At 37.4% G+C, this 27,396-nt stretch overlaps 1 protein-coding gene across 10 annotated transcripts in view; it reads right to left on the bottom strand.

Moving 5' to 3' along the window:
• The window catches only part of camta1 (calmodulin binding transcription activator 1), a 1,176,955-nt gene that overhangs the window by 252,797 nt on the left and 896,762 nt on the right, over nt 1-27,396 (bottom strand). The gene's annotated exons all lie outside the window — the stretch shown is intronic.

The following is a 27,396-nucleotide window of genomic DNA, read 5'->3' as shown; positions in this document are numbered from 1 at the left end:
CCCAACAAGGGTACTGACTGATGGCATCAGTTTATTATACATAAGAGAAATGAAGAGTTTATTCTCAGGTCTACCTTGGCTACCCAGTTGCTAGGGCTTAAGTACCTTAACAACCGGACTGGAATAGGAAAATAAGACATTATCATTAATGTTTAAACCTGTTTTAGGGAACCAGGGAGGGTGAATTTAAAAATGGACCGAATAAAAAATTGCCAGATCCTATTATTATAAACCATCTATTCTGCTATTTAGTTACCTGTTTGTGTCTCCTTACTGTTTAGTTAAATGGAAAGACTCAGCTGCCCAATTATTTCCCTCATAAATCATAACTATATACCTCAGTTGAATGGGGACATAATGACTGGGCAAGATAACACATGCCAATACAATGAGTTATGATAAGTTCAGTATAAAAGAATATTAAGTAGGACGATCACAACATGATTAAGACAGAGGATTCTTAATTTTTCATGCGTTTTTTTTACCCAGACAAATTGATTAGTGAGTAAAAATGGAAAATATTACATTGTAATCCTTTCTAGAAAGGTCTAGTGCAGGAATGTGCTTTCTGGGACTCACCAGCTACTGCTGAACTTCAATATTTAACAACAGGGCTGCCTTGAGCATTGGAAAGGCCTGGGGGAAAGCTCTGCAGAACTGCATTCTTGGTAAAAGCAGGACTGGCTGACCAAGGCCCTTTAGGTATTGTTGAAAGGCTCAGGATATATGGCAGACACTGGCATCCCACAGACAGGCGTTAGTAAAAGAAAAGATGTTTTATTCTAGGAACAAAAAGCCTATGATGCATATGACTATGTGTGCCAGCACATAACACACATAATGCATTTTACATAATACCTTTTTTTTTGTAATAAAGGATTTTTCCTTTTAATAATGCCTGTTTATTGCATCTGTGAGTGCCTGTCATTCAGCATCTCCTTCAGCTGTAGGTCTAGGGCATGTAAACCTTCACCACGTTTCTACTTGTGAGCTTTAACTAATCAGCTTTTATACTGAAATACAACTTTATACATTTGCCTCACTGTCTTACCCTTCCTCCGCTGCTTCTACTATCCCCCCACAGTTCTTTTCTTCAACTGCTGATGGCAGATGTACAATAAAAGTTAGGGAACCAAAGGATGCAGACCTAAGGGTTTATTTGCAGTGATCTGGGGTGCAAGTGCAAGAGCACTAAGGGAGGCAAAAGCATTAATTAAAAAAAGTATTTGTGTCTGGTGTCTGGTTGGCTCTGCACCTAGCACAGCACTGGCTAATGCAAGGCAGCCTTGTCCTCACTGCCTGCCATAAGGCATAGGGCAGATAGTAAGTGCAGGGCTTCATTGTGGCCTGTGCCAGCTGGTGCTCCTTAATGTGTATTATGTCTCTTCAATCTGTTTTAGACAGAGACCTCCTGTAATTCTTGTACAGAGCACAAGAGATCTATCTATCTATCTATCTATCTATCTATCTATCTATCTATCTATCATCTATCTATCTATCTATCTATCTATCTATCTATCTATCTATCTAACTATCTGTACATGTTTTTCTTGTAATTATACTGTCATTGTTATTCTATCATTATTCTATGAAATGTTACAGTTAAAATAACATAGCATTGCATTTTTAACCATATGAGCCTCTCTTTGCCTATCTATGCCATGCAAATTTGAATTTGCTAGAGGGTTAAAAAACAGGCATTTGCTAAAAGAGGAGCAGGCAGTGTCGGAGTGGCCCACCAGGATACCAGGAAAACTCCCGGTGGGCCCTCCTGCTCTAAACCATTTGGCCTACTTCATGATCATTTCCTATCTCTGAATGGGAACAAAGAGGAGAAATAGATGGAAGGATAGATGCTAGCATGCAAATAAAAGAGACTTGGAGAATAAAGTGGTTAAGTAAGGAAAGGATTAAAAATAGGTTGGAGAGTGGGCCCATGGTCAAAGGTTTTCTGGTGGGCCCCTGGGGTCCCTGTCCGTCACTGGGAGCAGGTACTACTCTACAGTTCAGATTTAATTATTTGAAATGGTTTTCATTGGTGAGTTTCTGTATATTACTTAGGAGACGGATGGGGAAAACATGACAAAGGGTACATACACAAACTTTGTATGTGGTGGACTAGGTAAAATAAAGCCATGGCATATTCTTTGCATTTTGTGGTAATTCCATGTGTTCCCCCTTCTAAGGGGAAAAATCTCTCCCCATAACTCCTCTTACAGAATGCCAGAAGCTGAGCACCATAAAAGAGTGTAAGGTAAGTGTAGCCAAAGATGGAGGGTTGTACAAAGAGAAGGATACATATATGAAAGTTCTCGATGCTACAGATATACATACTTGCTCTCTTTGCTTCTGCAAAGCTATTTTCTCAGGGATCATCACCTTTTTGCTGCCAGCGTGCCTTGGGCTAGTAAGGGAGTAAATGAGAACCATGGCAGTATTCATAGCATTCAGTCTGCGAAAGTTAATTTTTTTCCATTATAGCAAAAAACTACAGAGCTTCCTATATCATCCGTTGTCAGTTCAGCAAACTGACTGAGAAGCGTCAGAGTACCTTTAACCAGTGACAGTGATAGGTGATATTTCACTGATGTTAATGCAACAGCTTTATCAACCTGAATGCGCAGAGTAGATCTCATAGACAGCAGCTTCCATTCAGTCCCCTGGCCAGGGTGCTCCCACTGAATGGAATAAAGTAGGCTTTTGTCAGACATGAAATACAACGAAAGTTCTATTTTTCATTATAAACAAGCATGTATAAATGCATTAAATGTGTGTTAGTGATTTTGATTATGAATTATAACTCCACTAGTAAGATTGCCGATTAAACTCTACAACTGTGCAGTTAATATTAATGGCATTGGTTGTAAAACACCACAGCCATGGCACACTTACTTGTATTCATTTACACCGGTATTTCATAGTGAGGGTATCTAGTACTCACTGTACATTATTGTGGAATGTTATAGCACTTTCTGTAATAGTTGACACAAATCAAAATAGTGCATTATATGGCCAGAGGTATGTGGGCGCCTGTCTGTCTAACATCTCCTTCCCAAACCAAGAGTATTAATAAGAAGTTAGCCCTCCCTTTTCTGCTATAGTAGTCTCTAGTATTCTGAGAAGGATTTCCACTAGATTGTGGCACATTGTTGGTGGGATTGGATTTCCAAAAGAGTTGGAGAGCAACACAAGCATGAAAATGTACCAGGGGTACAAAATAAGGGCTGTAATTGCTTTATGGTAGCTCCTATGTGACAGGCAGCCCACAGGAGACTCTGTTTGGCGGTATACCTGGTTCCTATGCAACCACAACTTGCCCAAAAGCCAGAAATTCAAAAATAAGCATCTGCTTTAAGGCCACTGGGAACAACATCCAAGCGGTTGGTGGGGGGTCTTTCATGAACTCCAAATTTTACTAAATGGATGTGTCCTTTGGTGGAAGCACCTGGGCTATTATTTTGTTGTATTTTGTAGGGGTGCATCACTAAGTTGCTACGGGTTACAGGTTACAAGACAAACTTGTCCCTTATTTCCGTATAAACCCCTATATGTCCTAATTAACAGTAAGGTATTACATTTTTGGTGTTTGATTTGTAAAATGTTTGCTTGTGTTTTATTAGCTGATACTGTTTTTTTCTGAAGGGAATTTAGCAAAGAAGCAAATGTTATGATATCATGTCAGCTCTGTCTAAGAATAATTATCTGAAGTGTCAAAAATACTAAGCAATTTGTCTCCATCTAAAAAGACAGATGAATACATAGCAAGGTCTGGTGAAGCATATTCTGCCAGGAAATTCTAATGCACAAATAGCAGATTCCCTTAATAATTTCATGTTTATTATCTCTGTGCACTGGAGCAACCTTTATGCCAGGTTCTTAAAATTGTTGGTAATGTGCATATATATAAAAAGAAATAGGCAATATTATTGCTTGTTACATATAGATATATTTCATGTCTGCATTTTAATGGCTTTGCACAATAAGTATGTAAGACACGTGTTAAAACAGACTATAAAATAAAGCTTTAAAAACGTTGCTTAGCAGCAAGTATAAGCAATGTGCTGGGTATGGAGATGGCAGACAGATTTAAGTGAGGAATTGTGCCAAACAGCTTCCAGGCCATAGTTTTTACTATGTTTTTTACTCCAGACATGCTATGCCAGGTCATGAGTTAGGCAACTCGATTGTATGGCTGGGGACCTCCAAGCTTAGGGCACACTTAACAGTCAAACTGATCCAGCAACATACTATTCCTATAAGAACTAAGTCATTTAACTCTTCATAAACAAAACAAAACTTTTTTGGTTCAAGTCTACTTTTGGAGGACCTATTTTTGGTCAGAATCCATTAAGGTATCAATTGTTCAGTCATAGGACAGCAAATCCTATTGTTCAGTCATAGATCAGCAAATAAGCACTTATCCTAAATCTTGCCACGATTATCCTTCCAGTAGGGCTTTCAGGGGTAGGTAACAGAAGAAATAAATATAATTCCCAAATCTCAAGCTAAAGGTGGCCATACATGCACCGATAATATCGTCTGAAACCTCGTTTTGTACGGTATTCGGTGCAGGAAGCTGCTGATATCGGCCGACTCGCCGATCGGTCCAGTTTGAAAATTTTGATTGGGCGTCATAGAAGGCGCCTGACCAAAATCTCCCTTCAGCGCTGAATCGGCAGAAGAAGGTAGAAATCCTATTGTTTCTACCTCCTTACCTGCCGATTCAGCCCTGAATGGTGTGTGGCGGATCTGACGATGTTTCGTGCGACCATCGGACATCGTCAGATCGCCACGTGTATGGCCAGCTTAATTGTCCTTCAGATTGTCCTCCCCCATCACTGCTTTAGGTCCCAACCAGAAAGGGGATGGTGAAGGCACTAACATAAGTAGAGAGAGGGCACCTACATCTTAGGCAGAGGATTGACATATTGGCTAATTAAACAGACAGTTTAGGATGGTTATGGGAACTATTATCTAGAATGCTTGGGACCTGGAGTTTTCTGGATAAGGGGGTCTTTCGATAATTTGGATCTCCATATTTAAGTCTGTTAAGAAATCATTTAAACATTAAATAAACCCAATAAAGATTAATTATATTTTAGTTAGGATTGTGTACAAGGTACTGTTTTATTATTACAAGGAAATCATTAAAACATTTTTTGAATTATTAAATTGAAATGGGAGATGGTCTCTAGTTGCATCAGAAAAGAGGCACTTCAAAGGGATAACATTTATTTAATTCACATTGGTCTATCCTTACTTAATTAGCCACTAACCATCAAGCTCACACTCACAGAGATCTGAATGGAACCCAACACAATCAGCATCATGTCAGTAATGTTACATAAAGATCCAGCCATGCAAACTGCAAACATACCAATCACAGCACTTGTATACAGATGTGTGTTATTCTTATTGTATTTTTATAAGCCTACTTTATTTATCTATATATTTATTTATATGTATGTGTGTGTGTGTGGGTATATAGTTCATATCTACCATAAAAATGCTAATATGCTACAAGCCAGTAGGCTTAAGGACATACTGTTAAGCGTTCCTATAAGTTTAACAGATGGTTTCATTATGAATTCCTTTGAACATCTAATTGTTCTGAACAGGCATTAATAATGATAACTTTGCAGTGATTGCCTCGGTTTCATGCAAAGATCACCAGATGCTTTACAGAAACAAGTTATATATCACTGGGGTTTGTATGACTAGAAATAAAAAGATTTCCATTAGGCCCAGTGCACAGTAAAGAAACAAATCCACCCATTATTAGAGGAAAAGAGACAGGTATAAACGCTTGTGAGTTGTACACATCAGGGCAAAAATGGAGAACCAATATAAGGTCCAACCTGTGGCCCTCAAGCTGAGCTGAGCTATAACATTTTGTTGATGGAAGATACAGCTTGTAGTTTATCAACAGTTGGAGGCTGCTTAGTTGGAAACACTGCACTTTATGCACCTGTGCTGGACCTCAATAAATACAATGCAACACTACATTTATTAAGCATGGCCCAGGCCTGTTGTGCATCAGTATATGATATACTGATACATACTGTATATCAGAGGGGGCGCAGGTGTAGGCTAACCCTGTCCTTATGGTAAAGAAAAGACAAAGACAGTGTAAAAAAAAGCTGAAGCCCATGTTAAAGCTGCCTGAATGATATGTCTGCCTACACAGACACTCCATTTATGAGTGTAACGCAGGTCTTTGTCCTCTGCACTATAAACACAAAATGACCCCTATTATTAACAAAGGAGACACTTTAGAATTAATCAGTTGGTGCTGTAACTGCTTCATAAATATGTTTAGTATAAACCACTACCATGGGGTACCATTTACAAATGCAATTTGGCACAGTTGCACAATGTGCCTAATTCCTAAAAATACAGTACAGGTATGGGACCTTTTATCTAGAATGCTTGAGACCTGAGGTTTTCCAGATAATGGGCCTTTCTCTAATTTGGATCCTGATACTTTAAGTCAATTAAAAAATAATTTAAAACTTAAATACCTCAATAGGCTTGTTTTACCTCCAGTAAGGATTAATTATATCTTAGCTGGGATAAAGTACAATGTACTGTTTTATTATTACAGAGAAAAAGAAAATCAATTTTAAAAAATGTAGTTATTTAATTAAAATGCAGTCTATAGGAAGGCCTTCCTGTAATTCTTTAATATTTTTTGGATAACGGATTTCTGGTAATGGATCATACCTGAACAACTCAATTTCTGCACATTTTATGGGCAAGATCCAAGGTTGGATTTTAAATTTTGGCATTAACTAAGCTCCCACGTGTTATCACCCAGTTCTTTGCTTTAGATACAATTTTTTAGTGAGTCAGCAGAATGAGGAGACGGATATGGTTAAAATGCAAAAAGCTGCTCGTTTCTGATAAAGAAAAATGCCGCTGCAACATCTGTTTGACTCTTGTTTGCAGCTTCATCAACACTAAGTGGTCAATAAATCAGACTGGCATGGCGTTTCGTTTCTTCCGTGGCTAAGTCATTAATCTAAAGCCACTTCTCATGAAAAATGAAGGAGAAAGACTGTGTGATACTGAAAATGTATACATTATCCAGAAAGTAATAATAGCGGGTAATACTATCCAAGACCTCCCACAAGGACGGCTATGACTATAGCAGGTTTTTCACTGCTCGTTGTAATATAAAATTAAAATTAGCATAGTAAATCAGCTATTGTTTGCTCCGCCAGCCCGTTTTATTACGATATGTTTCTTGGTATTGCCTTTTGTGTCAAGTTCAAACGCTCTAATGAGTAAGCTTTCTTCCAACACAACAGCTCTGAGGCTCAGCGAGGGGCCCGGCGACGTAAGGCAGAGTGCATAGATGGCAAAAAAAGGCAACAATTTATCTTGGAATAAATAAATGATGGGAGAAACTGAACTTCAAAGACTAAGTGTCACAAACTTGGCATGAATCTATCTGAAAACCTTTCAGATTAGAGAGAAAAAATGTGCTTTTCCTTTAATATCTATTCATTGTAGGAGAAAGGGATTAGATGACTGCTTTAATATCAAGGAAGATTCTTTTTAAGAGACATGAGCACAAGTTTTGTGTATTGTACAAAAAGAAGCTTATTTGGAAACATTGCCAACCGGATAACACCAGTTATAGATTGGTCAGGGTCTTCAATGCCCCCTACATTTTATCACACTATAAGCATCAGTTGCCCCCAAGTAAATATTGGAAACCCTGATTCAGGGCCAGTTTTATGGAAAGGCAGAGTGGACCTTTAGCTTCCCTTTGGGGGTCACAGAAAACAAAGGGGATATTATGTTTTGTTCAATATTTTAGTATATGCACCAGGGATGTCCGACCTACAGTCCTTTGGCTTTTAGTTGGACACTAGCAGCTTAACAAAAGCTAAAGGGCCACAAGGAGGACATTTCTGATACTGATGTATGTATTCTGATTTGCAGCTCCATGGTGGAGAATATATATGGAGGAGTACCCCATGAGGAAGATCACAATGATGTGATCAAAATGTTGAAATTTTTGTTGTTCATTAAAATCAGTTACTCCACCTGAGCCTGTTGAGTGCTGTACTTTTTTGTTGCTATATATATATAAATATATATACATGGTGCTGAGCAGCAAAGTAAAGGTTTGACTTTGTAATTGGGCACTTTACTGTCCCTTTCCATAGTCGGGACAAGAGGATCCACAGTCCATTGTCACAAACATTTTATTTCAGTCCCAGTTCTTTCTTTTGTGAATTAAAATAACACAGCCCTTTTAGGCTTTGCGTATGAAATTAAATTCTATAAAGAATAAATGCATATTCAATAAAGCTGCAAATGCAGAATCCCTTTAAAGAGAATAACACAGAGCCTGGCTATTTCTTTTTCTTCCAGATTAGTAGACGGACACGTTGTGCTGTTTTTTTTGGTGACTTCATTTCTTTGAAAACTATTTTTTATCATGCACAGCATTTTATAGCAGAGAATTATTTGGAGTTATCTAAGGTATTATTTAGACAGTGATTCATCCTTTTGGTTTGCTCTTTATTCCTATGACACTAAAGCACATTCCAGGCACAAAGCAAATTTTTCAAGAATGTTGAGAACTTTCCAGAAGCTGTCAGAGTGAATTAATGCCTTATCAGAGACAGCTGTGAAGGGTGGCAAGTTCCTCACTGAGCGGACGTGATGCTGATCCTGTAAGTGAGAGCCCATGCCATACAATACCCCTCACCCAAACCAACAAAATCGTTGGCTTAGACAAGGCAAAGGACTTCAAATCAACACCAGAAGCAAGGTGACAAGGCTCTAACCCAGAGGAGAAATATCTGACTTTAATTCATGTAAAATTACCTGCTGCATGCTGTGAAATATTTCTGCTCAGGAAAATGCTCTTAAATATAATAACATGTTAGTGGCAGACATAAGTTTCTTTTTTTTTTAACTCTTAATGACCATATCATGATGCATTCTGCAGAAATGAGAGCTCATTTCACCAAACACTTCTATCACCGTCATTAACAAATATTTATAAAGAGCAGGATCCTAGGATGTATATACCAAATGTAACACTTGTTTGGCTTAGATATGGCAAATCCAGGCTAGTAGTGTGCTGTAGAGCATGTGTTACATGCAACCTTAATACTTAGGAGTGGGCCTCCGCTAAGTGGGAGATAGATAATGGAGCTGAGGGTGTTGTTGAACTACAACTAGGTAGAGCTTGTGTGGTGCAGATAGAAATGGATGCCAGAAAGGTTCTTGCTGATGAACTAACAACTTGTTTATTGTTCCAGACACTCATAGAATAGGGCAACAGGGTATTATACTCACAGTCACAGCAGATATAGATCTGGTCACAATGGAGAATAGCAGGTGTGACCCTGAAGGAACAGTATAGCCCACCTTGGAGAAGGTGCAGAGTATTAACTGGATACCCGAGGTGAATACCTTTACAATAACGGATTCTTCCAGAGACTGTGGTTCAGGGGCAAAGTACTAACCTGAATCCTGTGTCTACTGGTCCCTTAGAAAGGCAAACAGGTAGGCTAAACCATTAACACTCCTTTGATGGGGCTAAATAGCTGCCCTTACTAAATAAGCTATCTGTGCTCACCTCTCCTAGAGGGTGCTATTAAATATTTCTGACTTTGCTGGCTTGTTCTCATTCACGGGGCCCTGTCCCCGACTTCAGATGATAGGTGATTCTCTTTACTGGGGCCTTATGCCTCCAGGCTCAATGGACTGATGCCTGAGACAACGGCAGCCAGAGAGGAAGACACTCCTCCTTGCAAGACACTATATAGTCTCCAAGGGGAGTGGTCAACCAGGCTAAACCTATTAAGGAGTAGCTTAAGAACTGTAACCTGAGTGTAGAGGACTCTGCCCTATAACAGTACAGATAACGAAAGGTAGGGAAGTAAAGCCATAGGGAGCTTAACCCTATGGGTCCCTACACAAACATAATTTACACACAAATAATGACCAATACCATAGCTAAAGAGGATCCTGCTCCCTAGATCTTATGATATACACTTTGGTGAGGTTGCAAAATGAGCAGAGTTTAATCGGCACCAACATGCTGGCCCAAAGTGGGATGATCTGATCATTTGGCCCTTGAGCCAACAGTGAAATCATAATGGGGGACTATAGGGTACGATCCTCAACGGTTAGGTTTTTCAAATATGTCTGATAAATCTCTGGTGGATTTTAAGCCACATAAACAGGCCAATAAGCTGCACTCTTGGTCTGGAGGCTTTTATTGGCTCCTAAATTGCCTTCTGCTCAAATATATGCAGTAGAACTCAAAATCAAAGAAGAGAAGGGATCAGGGTGGGAGGATTACAGTTATCATACTGTCTGTCAACCTGTCTGTGTTATACAGTATATTTCTGTATACAATCTACAATTCTTCTGTTTACATGCATTTTTCTGTTGTTCTGTATATGATTCTTAGACACAGTTAGCACATGTCTAGTTGTATTGTGAAGCATTATTCCTGACTGCCATGCACGCCATTAGTGGTGTCTCACTGCCTGCTTTCCTTACTGTCCATCTCAATATCTTCACCTTCCATGCATTAGCAATGTTCTATGGCCAGAGGGACCCCTGATTGCCTGAATGTAGGGGTGCTTTAACTATCAGGGATCTGTTGTCATAACTGTATCACTTAACTGCACCATCATAATCAAAAATTATATTTTATTTGCCTTAATAATTGCAGATCAGTGACTTTAAAAAAGAAGTACATTTCAAAATCAGAAACTCTTGTGTGTTTGATATGATAATTTGTTCTATTTTTAGGATTTTTACATTCATTTTCTCCCCACAATAACTCTCCCAGCTTTCAAAATAATGCAGTGCAACACCTAGGAGGAGAGATCTGTTCATCATTAGCCTAAACATAATTTAGCTTGAGCAGTCATACACTAAAATTGCTTTTATAATGAATGCAACATATTCTTCCGTGCTCTCTGTAACGAATATCCCAGCATCTTCTCCTGAGAGACCCTGGAACAGCCAGGAACTAAAGTAGCTGCAAGCACCTTTATTGTTTGCATCCTGCCAGCACACCTTCTGTTTAATGCCTGAGTAATGCAAGCAGTGTTTTCAGCAAGCAAACAATGTTTCACAAAGACACCACTCTCCAAAATGGACTATTTCATAATAATGTTTTGTGGCTAAACTGAAATGAATAATTGCTATGGTTTTGTATGAGATGATTCCGATTTATACTTAGCACAGGGATGTTCCTGCTTGCAAGGGTTCAGAAAAAAATAACCTGCTCAGAATCGCCCCTGAACCGTCTGTTACATTGCTCAGCTTGGCAGAAAGGGAGAGAAACCCGGCCAATGGTCATACAATGTAAGGGGTCAGCACTCAGCACAAGAATGATATGTTCCAAAGCAAAATGCGAGAGGATTCCATCAGGGTTTTTTAAATTTTTTTGCAGAGTGCAAAAGCAACACTCAGGCTATTAATATGCTATTAATATATTAATATAAAACCAAATACAGGGGTGTTAATATACAATATCCTCTGTACTGAAAACAGGAATTTCTGTTAGCTAGTAAAGCTTATGAGAATTCTGCCAAAAACACTGGCAGTCAAGAGCCCACAACAGCCCGGTGTTTTGACTGCTATTGTATTCTACTGGATGACAGTAGCAGTCAGTATGTGCTGCTGGCCAAAGGAACTAAAAAAAACCCAAACCATTGTGGGTGCACAACTAGAAACTGAGTAAGTAATTGTTTAAAGGTGGCCATACATTATAAGATTCGCTTTTTTTTTTTTGCAAAGTTGCCAAATGAGCCAATCATTCCCCCAATATGCTTGATAAAGGGCTGAATGATTGAATTACAAAGGCCGAAATAGAGGCCGTCGGTGCAAGGATTGCATCAACAAACTGATGCAGTCCTCTATCTGACGGGAAAATCAAACCTGCCTGATTGACATCTGGCCAGATACCAGCTGGATGGGCCTTTGGAGGGCCCCATACACAGGCAGATAATTTGCCATATTGGTCTGAAGGACCTGAATTGACAGCTTAAATCTGCCAATGTATGGCCACCATAAGTATAAGTATCAGATAAGTATCAGGTTAAATTTAATAGGACTCAGGTTAAACTTGATTGGTATTTATTATAACACTTGTCCTCCCTGTGTGTAATTTTGTATATTGTAAGATTGTACAGCGCTGCGTACCCTTGTGACCCTTTATAAATAAAGTTATACATACATACATACATGTGTAGGTGCAACACGTAAAGGAAGTACTTCCTCAAGGTTGATGTTTATTACAGAGTTCCCAGGCATCTGGGAACCCTGTATTTTGCACCTTATTCAGAAAAGCAGCAGGAATTCGGAGCAAGTACAAGTATCGAGAAGCCTGTAGATATGGACATTATAAAAGTACATTTGAGAATTACGGGTAATTGCCTCAACTGTGCGGGAATGTGCTTTGCACTTATGCATGTAAACTATTGCTCTTCCTATCTCAGAGTACTACTCAGAGTACTGTGTATATATGTAGCCCTCTGCTAGCATTTGTGGCTTGAAGGTTATTTGCAACAATAGCACTATAATGTTTTAGTCTGGCTCACTTACTAATGGTGCAGTAACCTGAAGCGGTAACATAAAGCAACTCAGATACACAAATATACACAATGGTCCCTGTAAATAATAGATTGGGCCTTTCAGATGGGGGCATTGGTTGTTTTGGCAACATTGTGGGATATATAAATGGTGTATAACACTGATTCCTTGACATCACAATATGTAACTATAACCCATTAGTGACATTATAGGACAAGCCTATGCCCTTTATTGAATGCCTTTATGCCCATTTCATGGTGTCACTGTGCTTGCATACGCATTTCATGATTTCAAGTGTGACCATGAATTTGGCTATATTTTGTTCATGGAAAGAGCTTGGTTCAAATAGCACTTACTTGAACAGGCTCCCAGATAATGAAAACATGTTTTACCAGTCTAATCTTAAACACTAGCTGAAGTGAACAGAAGGTTATCGTAAAAACTAATAACAAATAAATAGCATATGATAATCAAATGCATTACAGTGAATTTTATATTTGTTGGAGTTCAACTATAATGAAGTGAAAATCTGCTGCTGGTGAAATGGTTCATTATTCTGCTCAGGCATTGTTCTACTACAGCTCCCATCATCCTAGGCTCACTGGGTCAGTATGATGGGTGTTGGAGGATAAATCATCTGGAAAGCTGCTGGTTTTTAACTACTTTCAGGGATTCAAATCCCCAAGGCCTTTTGTATAGAGTGCATTGAACAATGATCCTATCTATGTGTGTTTAATGTTCCGTTTACTGAACTATATTGCCAATTAAAATCGACTTTTCATTCTCCAGGACTATTTCAGCACTGTGCATGATCTTTTCAAGGAATAATTTCTTATCACATTTGTCTCTCGTTTATGATAGCTAAGAAGGTGATCAGCATGGAAAGCCATGTCTCTGAAGCTGGTTGTTTGACCAACAGACCTTGATTCAGATACTCACGGGTTGAGTCACATTAGGCCTTCAGCTACAATGGACCATTAAATGTGATCACTTGAGGACAGTATATATGGCCTGATGTAATCCATGGCACACATCATATTCCTTTCTAGCATGATCTATATCTTAAAGAATCCTTATCATATTTTGATAAAGTGTCACTATATGATCCTGGGATGCTGTGTAAGAATAAAATATTTAAGTAGAATCCAGTGTAGTTTGATTGCATAAATACCTTGGGTATCTTACTCAGTTTTACTTACTATGCTATCTTCCACATAAATGTACATATATGGTTTATTATAAAAGGTTTCAGTTGCAGCTTCATCACAACTAATTTACTAATTTCTAAAGATGGCGTGCTGAGCATCAAAACGAATTGTAACTTATTCAGAGCTTTGTACATTGCCTTTATAAATATGGCCCTACAGAGTTCTCTTGTCCTCTGATTTCCACCCCCAAACAATTCCAGCCAGTAAGAAGCCACCAAGAAAGTGTCCCATGAATGCACCCTGAAACAGACAACACCAACTAAGTATCCAATGAGCCTGCGCAGCTTGGGAGAATGGATTTACAAGATACCGTGGTTTAAACAGTTTTGAAAACAAAATGTTTAAATACTAATTCCAAAACAACAATGGAAATACTATACTTTTTAAACATGGATAAGTATAGTGTAATATATGAGTGCACTGATAAAAGTTAATAGTATCTCGTTCATCTATATTTACCTTAGTCATATGCAAAAATAAAATAACATTTAAAACTTTTATGGTGGTAAAAAGAGTGTGCAAAGTGTGCATAGGTTTTTTGCCTATAGGGCACTTGTGTGTGGTTTGTCAGAAAAGACTGTATGGGAGTCCTCTATCAAAAGAAACACAGGATTTCTTGTCTAAGGTTTCAGACTTCCTCTCTCCGAAAAATCCTTCATTCCCGAGGCCAGAGTCTGCCCAGCTCTCTCCCCTCTCCTGCTCCCCCCTCCCTTAAGAATTCGTAAAACTCACTCCCCTCACCCTTAGGAATGTGTAATCTGAACTACCAGCCTCTAGATCTACAGCAGGAAGCTACGAAGACCAAGCTAAAATGGCAGCTGCAATCTTAACCAAACAGCGGGAGCTTTTCTGGCTCTTTACTCAGGTATAGTAAAGCTTTCTAATAAATACAGTGTTCTAGGTGGCACTAATGTGGCAAAACAATTTTCCTTCTCTTTTAACAACTTTTGTGTGGTCATATTTGTGCCTGCATCTGTAGCTTGTACCAAACACAAGTATTCTATGAACTAACAATGCTTCAAATGATTATACACTGAGCCTGGGGCTAAGCATCTGAACTCCAAGACCTAGTTCAGTAGAGAAGCATAGTGTGAGTGCCGTTTGGTCCTACATTGTGTAAATACTCTTTTACCTGGCTCTTAGTTATGGAACAGGGCAGAAACCCTTCACTTGCAGATAAGAGGACTCCTCAACACATTGTCTATTCCTCACAACATTCTTTCTTCGGCAATAACAAAAAAGTGAGACGTTCTCCTTGAATTTTGCATAATACTCAAACAAAACAATAAAGAAAGCAGCATGTTTCCCAAAAGCAAATTCTGAAAAGCAAATTAGATGCAGGAATATAATTATTTCGCATAAGTGAGACTGCCGAAAAAGATTTAGAATAAAGAATAAGATTGCTTTACACAGACAGGGATACAAAACAGATTTTGTTTGTCCCTATTACCATTGCATGATATATTATACTTCACGGGAGAATCCTAATTACTAATAAGCTAGAACAAGGATGCAGCACTTTCAGGAAATTGTTTTGAAATAAACAATTGTTTTATTGTAATCAAGTCGCTGCCATTTTAAAGAAGGTGGCTTCCTCAGTGGATGTGAGCCCGAAGATGAATTGGCAAGGTTTGCTTATTGCAAAATGACTGTTTACTCTCGTGCAATGGTAATAGTGAGATTTCTAGCAATTGTTCCAAGGCAAATCATGATCCAACAGGGTGACTTGTTATTTTTTAATGTTCCCCCCTGTTTCTCCTTCGATACCTCTACAAGGACAAGATAAAGCACAATCACCACTGCGTTTATGTGCTAAAAGAATGAGTTGAGGCTTCAGAAACACTGCGGGGCAGAGTGTTGATTAAAAAATACTGTTTTATATTTGTAAGCCGTTGTTTATCTGTCTTATTTTATTTTATACCTTTTTCCCTGTGGTCGCTGATAAACTGAAAGTTCCATCATTGTAATAACTCTGCAGAGTTGTTTTTCTACCTGTTGCACTAAACTCACGCTTGTTTCCAGGACCATATTCCATTTTTTAAAAACATGCCATGATAATAACGCATAGCTTTGTGGTGGCGCATTACATGATTTCTCTTTATTTTTCTTGCATGCTTTTTGTTTGAAGATTTTTATTTTATATTCCTCTAAATCTTCTGACTGTGTTTGCCAGAATGAAGATAAAAAAGCTCATTGGACGAGCATGTAGAAACCCAGCAGTATGCTAAATAATAGGTTTATGATTCTGACTTTTTGTCTGCTAACAGAACAGCAAAGGGTGTTTGCATGACTCTAATGCGCCAGCTTCTCCTTTGGTGATGTCTTGTTGTCTAATGGCAATCTAATGTATAATATGCACAGGATAATAATATGTTACTATTAAGAAGTGGTAGCTTTAAAGAATGATTGAAGTGATTAATGATTGGAAGTGGTTGCTAAACAGTTTCTTTGTTCGCAAAAGCAATATTAAATTCGTAGAAAGGCAAACTTGTTCGCACAGAGGCATACATTTTGGGAGTTAGGTATTAATGAAAGAACACTAAAGGTTTTTGATGATGGACTCACCAGGGATGGGTGGGAGAGGTTGTCTCATTGGCACAATGCAAACCATAAGAAGAAATGGCTAAAAGGTAAGTGTGAAGGACTATTAAGAAGAGGAGGATGCACTCACAGGTAAACAAGAAGTGTAACGTTGAATGTAAAGGTGATGACTGCAACATGAGAAGAAAAGTTAATTGGAATCTTTGTATCTATTAAAAGTTGTCAAAAGATGATAAAGGTATGGGATTCATTTTCCAGAAACCTGTTATCCAGAAGGCATTTCAGGAAGGCCATCTCCCATAGACTCAATTTTAATAAAATAATTCAAAGTTTTAAAAATGATTTCCTTTTTCTCTGTAATAATAAAACAGAACCTTGTACTTGATCCCAACTAACATATAATTAATCCTTATTGAAGGCAAAACAATCCTTTTGGGTTTATTTAATGTTTAAATGACTTTTAGCAGACTTACGGTATGGATTTCCAAATTACGGAAAGATCCCTCCAGAAAACACTAGGCCCCACGCATTCTGGATTATAGGTCCCATACCTTATTTCCTAATGAGTCAAATCTAATTGCTGATTGGTTGCTGTGGGCAACATCACCGGTGATGTTGGCTTAAATACAATATAATATATGCCCCTTAGTGTTTGGTTGAATGGTGTGTGGATTAAAAAACAATTTGCAGCCACACCTCACATTTAGGCACGCTAGATGGTAGGCACGGTAGCACCGCACACTTATTGAGAAACATTGCAGCTACTTACTCTGCTGCTGTGTAATTTGCAGTTTTGAGTGAGCCATGTCTGATCCATTTAACCAAACAGAAGAGCCAAGACAACCATGAAGAAATGTAGAGAAACTAAAAACTTATTTTGTAGGACAACATGTAAATATTTATTTATATAGATTTACACTCTTGAAGTACTAAAGAGAGTCAGCGACCCTCCATCTTTGATACAATATTTCCAAGCTCTTGACAACCCTTTGTATCATGTTGCCTAAATTGTGTATTTATTCTCATCTTTGTACCAACCTTTTAATTATAACTCTTATGGAACTTAAATTTACAAGATATAAAAAGCTTAAATCCACATATTTATTTTATTAAAGGAGCAATATACAGTAACCCCTTGCTCAACAGGATTTAAATGAATAGGCCTTTTGCCAAACATATTTTTTGCCTATTGTTTTAATCATAAAAATGCCACTACATAAAGGGCTTTTGCTTATCTATCTAGCTCAAAAGGACCAAACATGGAGGAACTTCAGTTTTCCAGTTTAGCTAAAGAAATAATAAAAAAAAAGATTTTCCACCTTTTAACAATAGGCAAAAGGTATGTTCTGCACATTCATTGCATTGATATCTAACGTGTATATTGCCCCTTTATTATCACTTTATGTTGTAATTTCCACTCCATTTACAGATGCTCTGTTTGTAGTTTTAGCAGCATATTTCCCAATATTCCTTCCATAATGTAAATATGTATATTTAATATAGCAATAACATACACAGATCAGTACTTTAGGAAGGCACAAAGAGTTATACAGAGACAAAGGATGTCGTGGTTGCAGCTATCAACATTAAATTCTTGATATAGTACTTATAATATTTCACTTTATGTAATACACAAACTCATAACAATAAACTAAATGAGCCAAGAAATATAAATATTTTAAAACACCCTTAAACAGGAATGTTCCTTGCTGGGAGTCAGGTAAAAAGAATTCCCCTATAGCAGTTGAAAAATACCTTTTAAATGACTGTGTGTCTAAAATGCTAAAACACTAATAATGTTTATAGAAGTCTTAAATAATGTATATTTGTGAATATTACAAGCTGTTCTTCAGCATACAGGAAATGTGTGTTTCTGTGTTAGTGTCCCCTTAATGTGGAGCTAGGCAAATACACCCCCCCCCAAGGTTTCCATGTAAATTACAACGCTCAACTTGAACTGACACAGCAAAGGGAAATTTCCTCATCGTTTGATGATATTCCCTGATGTGTGGCCTTTTTACAGCAGCCATAAAAAAGCAGTAAATCAGGAATGAACTATAAAAGCAAAAGAAACTACTGTAATAAGCCTTAGAGTTCCAAACTTCCAACAGCAGTATCTTTAAAGGGAAATATAAACCAATGCTTAAAGTGAGTCCCAACAAATAGGACTTGAAAATGCCTTTAGCTTTCTGATGTGGTTTAAAAATGTACTTTACATTTAGACATAGACACTATACACATAGATAAACAGAAGTAGATGATCAATAGATAGGTAGATGATAGATAGATGATAGAGAGGGGGATGGATGGATAGATGAACCCGTGGGTAGGTGGGGGGGGGATGCATAGACAGATTAACCCCTTGCAACCTGCCATAGGCAAGTCAAGTGGGATATAAATGGATGGAAAATTTGTCTTAGTATTATAAACCTCTTTAGTACCCTTTGTTGCGAAAGCAAAACAAAAATAGAGACGTTAATTGTAATGTGTAAGCTACTTTTTTTCACCCCAGGTTCTAGAGTCTCATTTTTATTGGATACATGAAAACAGAGAAGCAAGCTACAAAACACCATTGGGCCAGTCTTAACTGACACTTGCTCATCTACTGAAACCTCAGATTGGACACAATGGTGGAGCTAGAGCTTTAACATGAAACTTTCTGTAACAGTACATTGGTTCCTATAGTGGGGTAAGGGTGTTGATTGTCAACTATTTTCCCTGTATAATCATCTTTATGCTTATACATTGAATCTATTTAATTATATGAAACACTATATACAGTTAATTAGACAGAATGAGTCTTTGCTCCATAAATCTTACTATCTAACTTTGGTGACTGAAGTAGAAGAAGATGAAATGACTTTTCCAAGGCTCCCATAAGCTGAAACATAAAGGCCAAATATTGAATGCATATCTCAATGACCTACAGACCTGCATCTATTTATGAACCTTTTTGTACATAAATAATAATAATAATAATAATAATTTATGTTTTAAAAGGTTCATATTCACTTTTAACACCAAAGACCTTCTAAAGAGTATACTAGGGCAGAAAACATTTGACTTTTAAAACTATACATATAATGTTTACCATCTAAAATACCTGACTTCAAAGAGCCTTTGTGATGATATTTATTGTACTTGCCAATGCCTTGTACCCAAGAAGAAACTGCCAACTCACAGTAATTACTAGGAGTACAATTACACAATTGCTTTTAAACTTGAAGGAATATTTGGCAGCATTCTATGAAGATAGTTATCTTATCTCAATACCTGAATGCTTTCTTTATTTAAAAAAGCTCCTATTGACTGAATATGTTTTAATTACAACCAGGTTATATTAGTAGGCACTGCCTTCCAGGTCTCCTTCTTTTTAGATTCTATCGGAATGATTTTCTTTCAGCATATACAATGGATATTTTTTGTAGGATAAGCTAGGAGACCAGCTACAGCATCCAAGAATATTTAGCTAATTAAATCTACGCCGGTGTAGTGCAACCTCTTCTGTAAACCACAAAAAAATGTAAATTAAAGCAACAGGTCCTTTTTTGTGACTTTTTATTGTAAATTCTTATTCTAACATAAACTGAAGCTCTGTCTTTGCTCTTTGCAAGTGTCACTCTATGGTGCTACATTTAGAAGTTGTATGGACCTTTAAGTGTTCAATGATGCAAAACCAAATCTTCAGAAATGAAAATGTGTGGGAAATAGGAACAGTGCATGCAGTAGATACCAATACACTTCTAAAGGTCATTCAGTCATTCATGCCCAGGAGTCAAAGCAATCACTTCTTTATGGCCTAGCCTAGAGTGAAGGGATGGACGGAATTTAAGAAATTAAAGAAGAAAACAATTTACGGGACTACTTTGGGCAGAAGTCATAGATTATCAAGGGGAAATGAAGGACTTTCGCCTATGATTAATGCTAAGTTGAACTGTTATATGAAATTAAAGCACTAAAACATGCTCCAGTTTGATGGGATGTTTACTATGTTTAATGTTATTGTATTTAAAAAAATATTAGGTTTATTTGCAACTGCAGTTGTGGTCATGCTAAAATGGATAGGTTTGCATATGGATGCCATTTATTAAAGGTAGTTGCATCTAGTGCTCTGCACTAGTAATGAGCAAATCTGTCCCGTTTGCCGAAAAGTTAGCGAAACGGCACAAAAATTAGTGAAACAACGAAAAATCCGTAAAACACATCCTAAATCATAAAACACATTTGTTGCGCAACTTTTTTTTTGCCTCAACTGCAACTTTTTTTTGACTGAATTTTCCTGCAGTGAATTTTCGCTGAAGTTTTGCAAAACAATTCACCAATGGCGATATGAGGAAAGTCTCTGCGAATCCATGCCTGGCGAAAAAATTCACTCATCACTTGCATCCTGCTCAGGATATGTACGTCTGTCTAACCTCCTGTTCCAAAGTGCATTTATTGACACAGGGCGGCGTGCATCAATACATTCAGAAACAGTTCTCATTGACCAGCTTTTCTGAATTTTTTCTGGCCACTTTTTGAGGAATTTAAAAAAAAATTAATACAGACTCTTAGTGGTTCTTAAGAGTATTCTCGTGTATATCCACGTTCACTTTTTTCTTGAATCAAACTCGCAAACTCGAATTTTGATAAATGGGCCCCTTAATTCTTCAACACTTGCTTAAAGAATCACAAGCAGGATTCTTTTTGTCACAAGTGCTGGAAATGACGTGGTTGGATGCATATGGCGCAACACCCCCTGGTGGCTGCAATGACACTGGCATTTTGGGGAAAATACTACATTCTGGTTAAAAAAACATGGCGATTTGCATCCAAAATTGCACTATGCAATACATTGCTTAAGGAAATGACCTTTTATATGTTCTATGAGTCAAAAGCAATGTTATAGATTTGCCGTAATTACTAAACTCTGTATGTCGGACTGGAGATTTTTATAGTTTTGTGCAAGGAAAACTTATGCAGTATAAAAAACAGACATTTGTGGGTCAACAATCTGAATTGTGACAGACAGTGATCTATCTAAAAGGTAATAAAAGTGAGAATGGGAATAAGCACAAAAGACTAGTATTCAAGTGTGTCTCAATGGCTGAATGACAGTATAGTGGAAGTTTTGTGTATTGATGTGTGGTGGAACTGGTTGATGTATGTGATCTAGAAAATGACAATGATGTCAGCAGTGAGTCACTCATGTGTGTAATGTGAAAAGTGGAGGGGAACTGACAGAAAGAACGATAGAGAAGAACAGCAAATAGGTGAGTGAAGGTGAATTAGTCGTGCATGTGTGGGATAGGGTTCAAAGAAAGGATAAAAGTAAACAAATGACAAGAATATTAATGAAAATGAAACTTTGAAATGGTCATGTGACCTTAAGACTCTGAACAATGGAAGGTGACACATTTTGTTGTGTTTTGTCACATTTGAATTTACAATATTTCTATTCACTGCATATTCTTATATGTAATAGTGGGTGCTGCTCTATTTCTTGCTTTTGCTGAAGCAACACTTCTCAAGAGAAAATCAAACCAAAACTTATTAGTTATTATTCAGTAAGGGTAATTATTGATTTAGATAAAACTTATGATGACTTTTCTACTTCTTAGGGCAATTATCTACACCCATATTTACTGCAAAATTGTGGTCAGTATATATATATATACTATATATATATATATAAAAAGACCAGCAACACCGAGTTATATTCCATATATATATATATATATATATATATATAGCGAACCCAGGGTGGCACTCTGCTTCAGCTCTTAACGCGGGTGCAAGGTAAATGATTTAAATATCCAAAAAAAGACCAGCAGCACCGAGTTATATTCCAAAAAGATCAATCGCTATGGATAAATAGAACATGGGGCTGGTTAGCATGGTTGCCTTGAGAAAGGTCCCGATGGGGACCGAAACGTAACGTTGGCTGTTCATGCGTTTTAATACATGATTGATCTTTTTGGAATATAACTCGGTGTTGCTGGTCTTTTTTTGGATATATATATATATATATATATATGTGTGTGTATGTGTATATATATATATATATGTATATATATATATAGGTTAGAGATCCTGCAATAGACTTTCCAAGGGCATCTAAATGGTGCTTGTGAATCAGGCAAACAAACATGCCTAAAATGATCTGAAAGCAATATAAATCCTATATTTGGGTTCTGTGTTATGTTAGCAGCGCAACAGTATGGCATAAGAGCCGTACAACTGAATTCTGCAGGCCTCGATTTGCTTGGTCAGTTTCACAAGTAAACTGGAAGTTAGAATAATTTACTTTTTTTTCCCCTTCATTATTTCTGTCATGGTGATTAGAGCCTGTAAATTGGCAATTAACAAGAGGCAGTTGACCTGAGGAAAGTGAAAATTCCCAAGCTTCTTATTAGATAGCTTATCTTTTATACAGTCAATTATTGTATGATAATGGCTGCTTCATCAGGTATCATCTCTTAATCAATAATGCATTATTTTTCTAAACTGTACATTAGGGGCGATAAACCAAAAGAAAGGTTACTACTTGAAAAACAAACAATGAGATTTTAAGCTGGGTGCATTGAAGGTCTTCAAAGAGGAGGAGGAGGAGGAGGAGGGGGAAAAAAAGACATTTGATTTGGTATGTATTAATTAGCTCAAAGATGAGACAACTGAGGCTGAACATGTTGTTCTGTTGCCAACAAAAATGCTGTTTCAATTAGTTGTAGATTAGGTACAGAGCTTCTCAACTGATAGAAACAAAGCGCCTGCTCACTGGATATTCAAACGCAGAGGCGGCTGATTTTACCGTTATAGTATTCTACGCTCATGAACTCACTCTCTACTCCAATTTAACAAAACCTTGATCTACTTGTTAATTTCCTCACGTTTGTCGCATTTACTCCTAACACCATAAACCCACTGACATTTACCAGAAAATTCTACAGCTTCACTTCGATTCCATATTGGCCATGTCTCAAGGAGTAAAGCTGGAACAGGACTGCAGAATTTTTAGATTTTTTTAAAAACAAATAAGGTTTATCCTGTCAAAGAACCTACAGTAGAATTGGGTTGACTGCCTTGGGCCATATATACTACATTGCTGCATTCTATTGTACTCTATGGAAAAAACCTACATTGCCTACCAATGCCTGCTGCCAGGTGCAGTGGGCACCGAAGGAGAAAGGCTGGAATTTATACACTTGTGTAATGTATGAGAATCTAAATGGTTAAACTACAGTGGAAGGTACAGCAGGAATTAATGGCACAGACTGAAAAAGAGGCAGGTAACAAGTGGAGTGCAACAGGGGTTTGTATTGGGGCAAGCAGTGCTGAATAATGTTATTGCTGGTGTGCCCCCAGTAATATCAGGAATCATTACTTTATCAATGAGGTAGTAGATTCTTTTAACCCCACACTACATGAATATTAAACTGTCTGCACCTGTGTTACCTTCATAATCTATTAGGGAAATATAATAATAATTCTATACAGATTAAAAATGTGCATAAATATGAAAAAAAATCTAATTTTGCAATGTAATAGTCTTCATTGGATGGTTATTACATTTTAATTGCATCTAAAAATTAATATGTCTCCCTTAATTAAATATATAAATAAAAGTTATATGCAATCAAACAGAAAGAGTTCACCTCTGGTGAACTGTGGTGAATTATGGTGAACTCTATTTAGGCTTTAGCAATGGTTATGCTGCAGTTCCCAGAATCCTCTGGCAGAATTCAGACTGATTCCATTTACTTCTCTAAAAGGTCCTGTGGTCCAAAACCAGTGTGAACAGGAGGAAAGTTATTATAAATTTGTAATGAATGACTTGGGATATCGTTACAGAGATGTGGAATGATTTCTGCATGACCTTGCTGTAAAAGTCAAAGCACTGACAAAAGAACTTTCTAAAATTACTCATACTTTCCATTTTAAACTATGAAAATTAGGAAACTGAAGAGTCCATCCCCATAAAAGATGATTGATGATGACATACTTCTATTATTTGTAAAAGTGTGCTATTTTTGGTGCAACATTCCTTTAAATATCTGATATAGAGTTATTGTTAATGTATAAAATCAAGCCATATTGTTCTAATTGGACTGCTGTGTGCATTGGTCAAGTGGGTGGACATCACAAAACTGGGGTAAGACTTTATTTGGACATGAACATGTCGCTGAAAGGATCAGATAGTCAAATTTCTCACTTCATTTCATGAACACAGAGTTAGTGAGAGGCACATAGTCATTTTTCAGCGCAAAATAAGCAACTCCGCTTAACAATGAATAAACCAGTTCTGCACTTCCATTCATGTTGCACCATTCATTTCAGAACCCAGTAGCAACTCCAGTGTAGTGATGAGCGAATCTGTTTCGCTTCGCCGAAAAATTTGCAAATCCTTCAAAAGATTTGCGAAATGGCAAATTCGCACGTCAAAATAAAATTGTCGCCCACGGCTATTCTTTCGTCACGCAGCTATTACTTTGTCGCGCGACCATTCTTTTGACGCGGGCGGCAATTTCTGGACGTGCGGCGAATTTTTCCGCAGCAAATTTTTTTATCCGTTTCGCGAAACAATCCGCCAATGGCGAAATGCGGAAATTCGCCGCGAATCCATGCCTGGCGAAACATTTTGCCCATCACTACTCCAGTGCAATCTGTGAAACTTCCTACTGAATAGGAAGTGATTAAGGGCGAATAAGTTCTTTTTTTTCTTGACATAGAGATACCCCCATGTACAAAGTGGCAACTGTAAAAACAGTTGAAATATTTAGGGGAAGATTTCTGATGTTATTTGTTTTCCAGTGATTGTAGTTGCACTGGGCCTTCACCCTGAAATGTTGGCATTGTAACAAGGGGATTGGAACTCCCTTGCATATATGGTGGGAGTATAAATATATTACAGTGTACGCCATTCTGGCAAAGAGGTTATCAAAGTATTGCAAACATACCAGACATAAAATACATGGTAGACCCAGTCATAGTTCTCCTATCTATAATGCCATCTGGGGTAACCAGATTCCTCTTAACAGCTGCCAGAACACTGACTGGAGTAAAGCTGCTTCTATGCATCATGATATAGCCCAAGATTTAAGCAATGCATGCAACGTAGCTGTATTTTGCTTAATTCATTTTGCTATTGAAGTAAGATTGAAGGTAAAAATGTATCGCCACAAAATTGCATCTGAAAAAGTATCAGCATAACCACTTTTATTCCTAAATCCCTAAATTATTAGCAGACTATAAATAGGCACAGGTAAGTGATCAATGGCTGACTTCACTTAAATGTCTGTCTGGTATGGCTTTTTGGACCATTGAAACGTAGCAGTAAATGAGCCCCAAAATTCTGCCCCATTACCCTGTTTCATTTCCAGCCATAATAAGCCACCCTGTCTCTATACAGATGTGCTTATTTGAAATTATTTTCCTCTCCCTTACTACTTCATCACAGTATTTATAAAATATTTTTGCACAAAATCGTAAACATTTTTTAAATCAAATTCAGAATGCAATATATGAGCGTTTGTGCTGCTTTCATACAGGGGCAGAAGGATAAAATATGAGCCTCTTGCTTTAAATAATGTACAATATTGGCACTATTTTCGAATTCTATTGCACCTAAAGAGTGTTTTATGTCATGTCAGAAATCTATGCAATAGAAGGGAGGAAACCTGACATTGGGTTGTTGCCATATTTCAGAGAGTTTTACGGATTGTTATGCTCCTTTACCTTGATTTCAACTGGTGATACATTTCAGTGGGCTATCATATTGCAGTAATTCTTCACTACAGCTTAGGTAGAAAGCATTCTTCTTTCAATGTAGAAGGGAAGGATGGTGTAGCCTAGGACGCTTTTGTTAAAAAAATAGTTATAGGATCTATTATTCAGAGAACTTCAATTATGGTAATGACATTCCCCATGGTGCATTGCTTAAACAATGAACTAATTCTTCATTTTTGACTTTTGATTTGATTTTTTTTTTCTGTAGTACAGGTATGGGACCCATTATCCAGAAACCTGTTATCTGGAACTAATCAAATCATTTTTAAATTGCTTTCCCTTTTCTCTGTAGTAATAAACAGTAACTTAATCCAAACTAAGATATAATTAAACTTTATTGGAGGCAAAAACCCTATTGAGTTTATTTAATATTTAAATGATTATTTTTAGCAGACTTAAGATATGGAGATCCAAATTACAGAAAGACCCCTTATCCAGAAAACCCCGGGTCCTGAGCATTCTGGGTAACAGGTCCCATAGCTGTATTAACACAGTACCTTGCATTTGGTGGAAATCAAACTGCAAGGTAAAAAAAAAAATCCTATTGGTTTCCCTAATACAGAAACTATAGGTCCCAAAGCATTTTAGATAATAAAAAATCAGCCCTATTGTTGCTTTGTGTATGGGGTGCTAGTTTGTAACAGGCATTCTACGCTTTATGCTTAAAGCTAAAACTGTATAGTTTCTTTGAAGGCAGTCCCCATGGCAGTCAATGGGAGGTAGCAGAGGTGGATATTGGGTTTAAGGCACAAGACCAACCTAGAACTGCCACTTACAGCAGCCATTTATGACAAGAATACAAAATCACAGTCAGAAATGACCCCATAGAAGTCACTGCTCAAGTGAAGCGTAGTTAAGTGTGGCTGGAACAATAGTTCATTTTGTTATGTAATTTGCAACAATTTTTTTTTTAAACTTGTGGCTAATTTCTGTAATGTAATTATGTAATTGCTTTATAAGAATTGCATTGCTTTTTCTGTCTTCATAAACACTAGACATAAAAAAAGCTTCATGAATTGTTTATGAATTTGGATTTAACTGGATCATTATTGTGTCGTGCGGGGGTGTTATGAAAGAAAGCTGAGCCTCAGTAACGGAATGCCAAAGGAAATTGTGGAATTTTCAGGTCAAATGTTGCGAAAGCCGCATTAGAGTAATATAAAATGCAATATAGGGCTGATAATTTTCATAACCCTCCTCCAGCCCCCACTCCTACTATCCCAAAGAGAAAATATCTGCCTATCCAGTACATTTATCACCTCGCCTTACTCCAATGAGCAGGAACTAAACCTCCATTAAC

This window comes from Xenopus tropicalis, chromosome 7 (assembly GCF_000004195.4).
Source record: "Xenopus tropicalis strain Nigerian chromosome 7, UCB_Xtro_10.0, whole genome shotgun sequence".
Classification (NCBI taxonomy): Eukaryota; Metazoa; Chordata; class Amphibia; order Anura; family Pipidae; genus Xenopus; species Xenopus tropicalis.
This window is presented reverse-complemented; position numbering and strand designations above follow the sequence as displayed.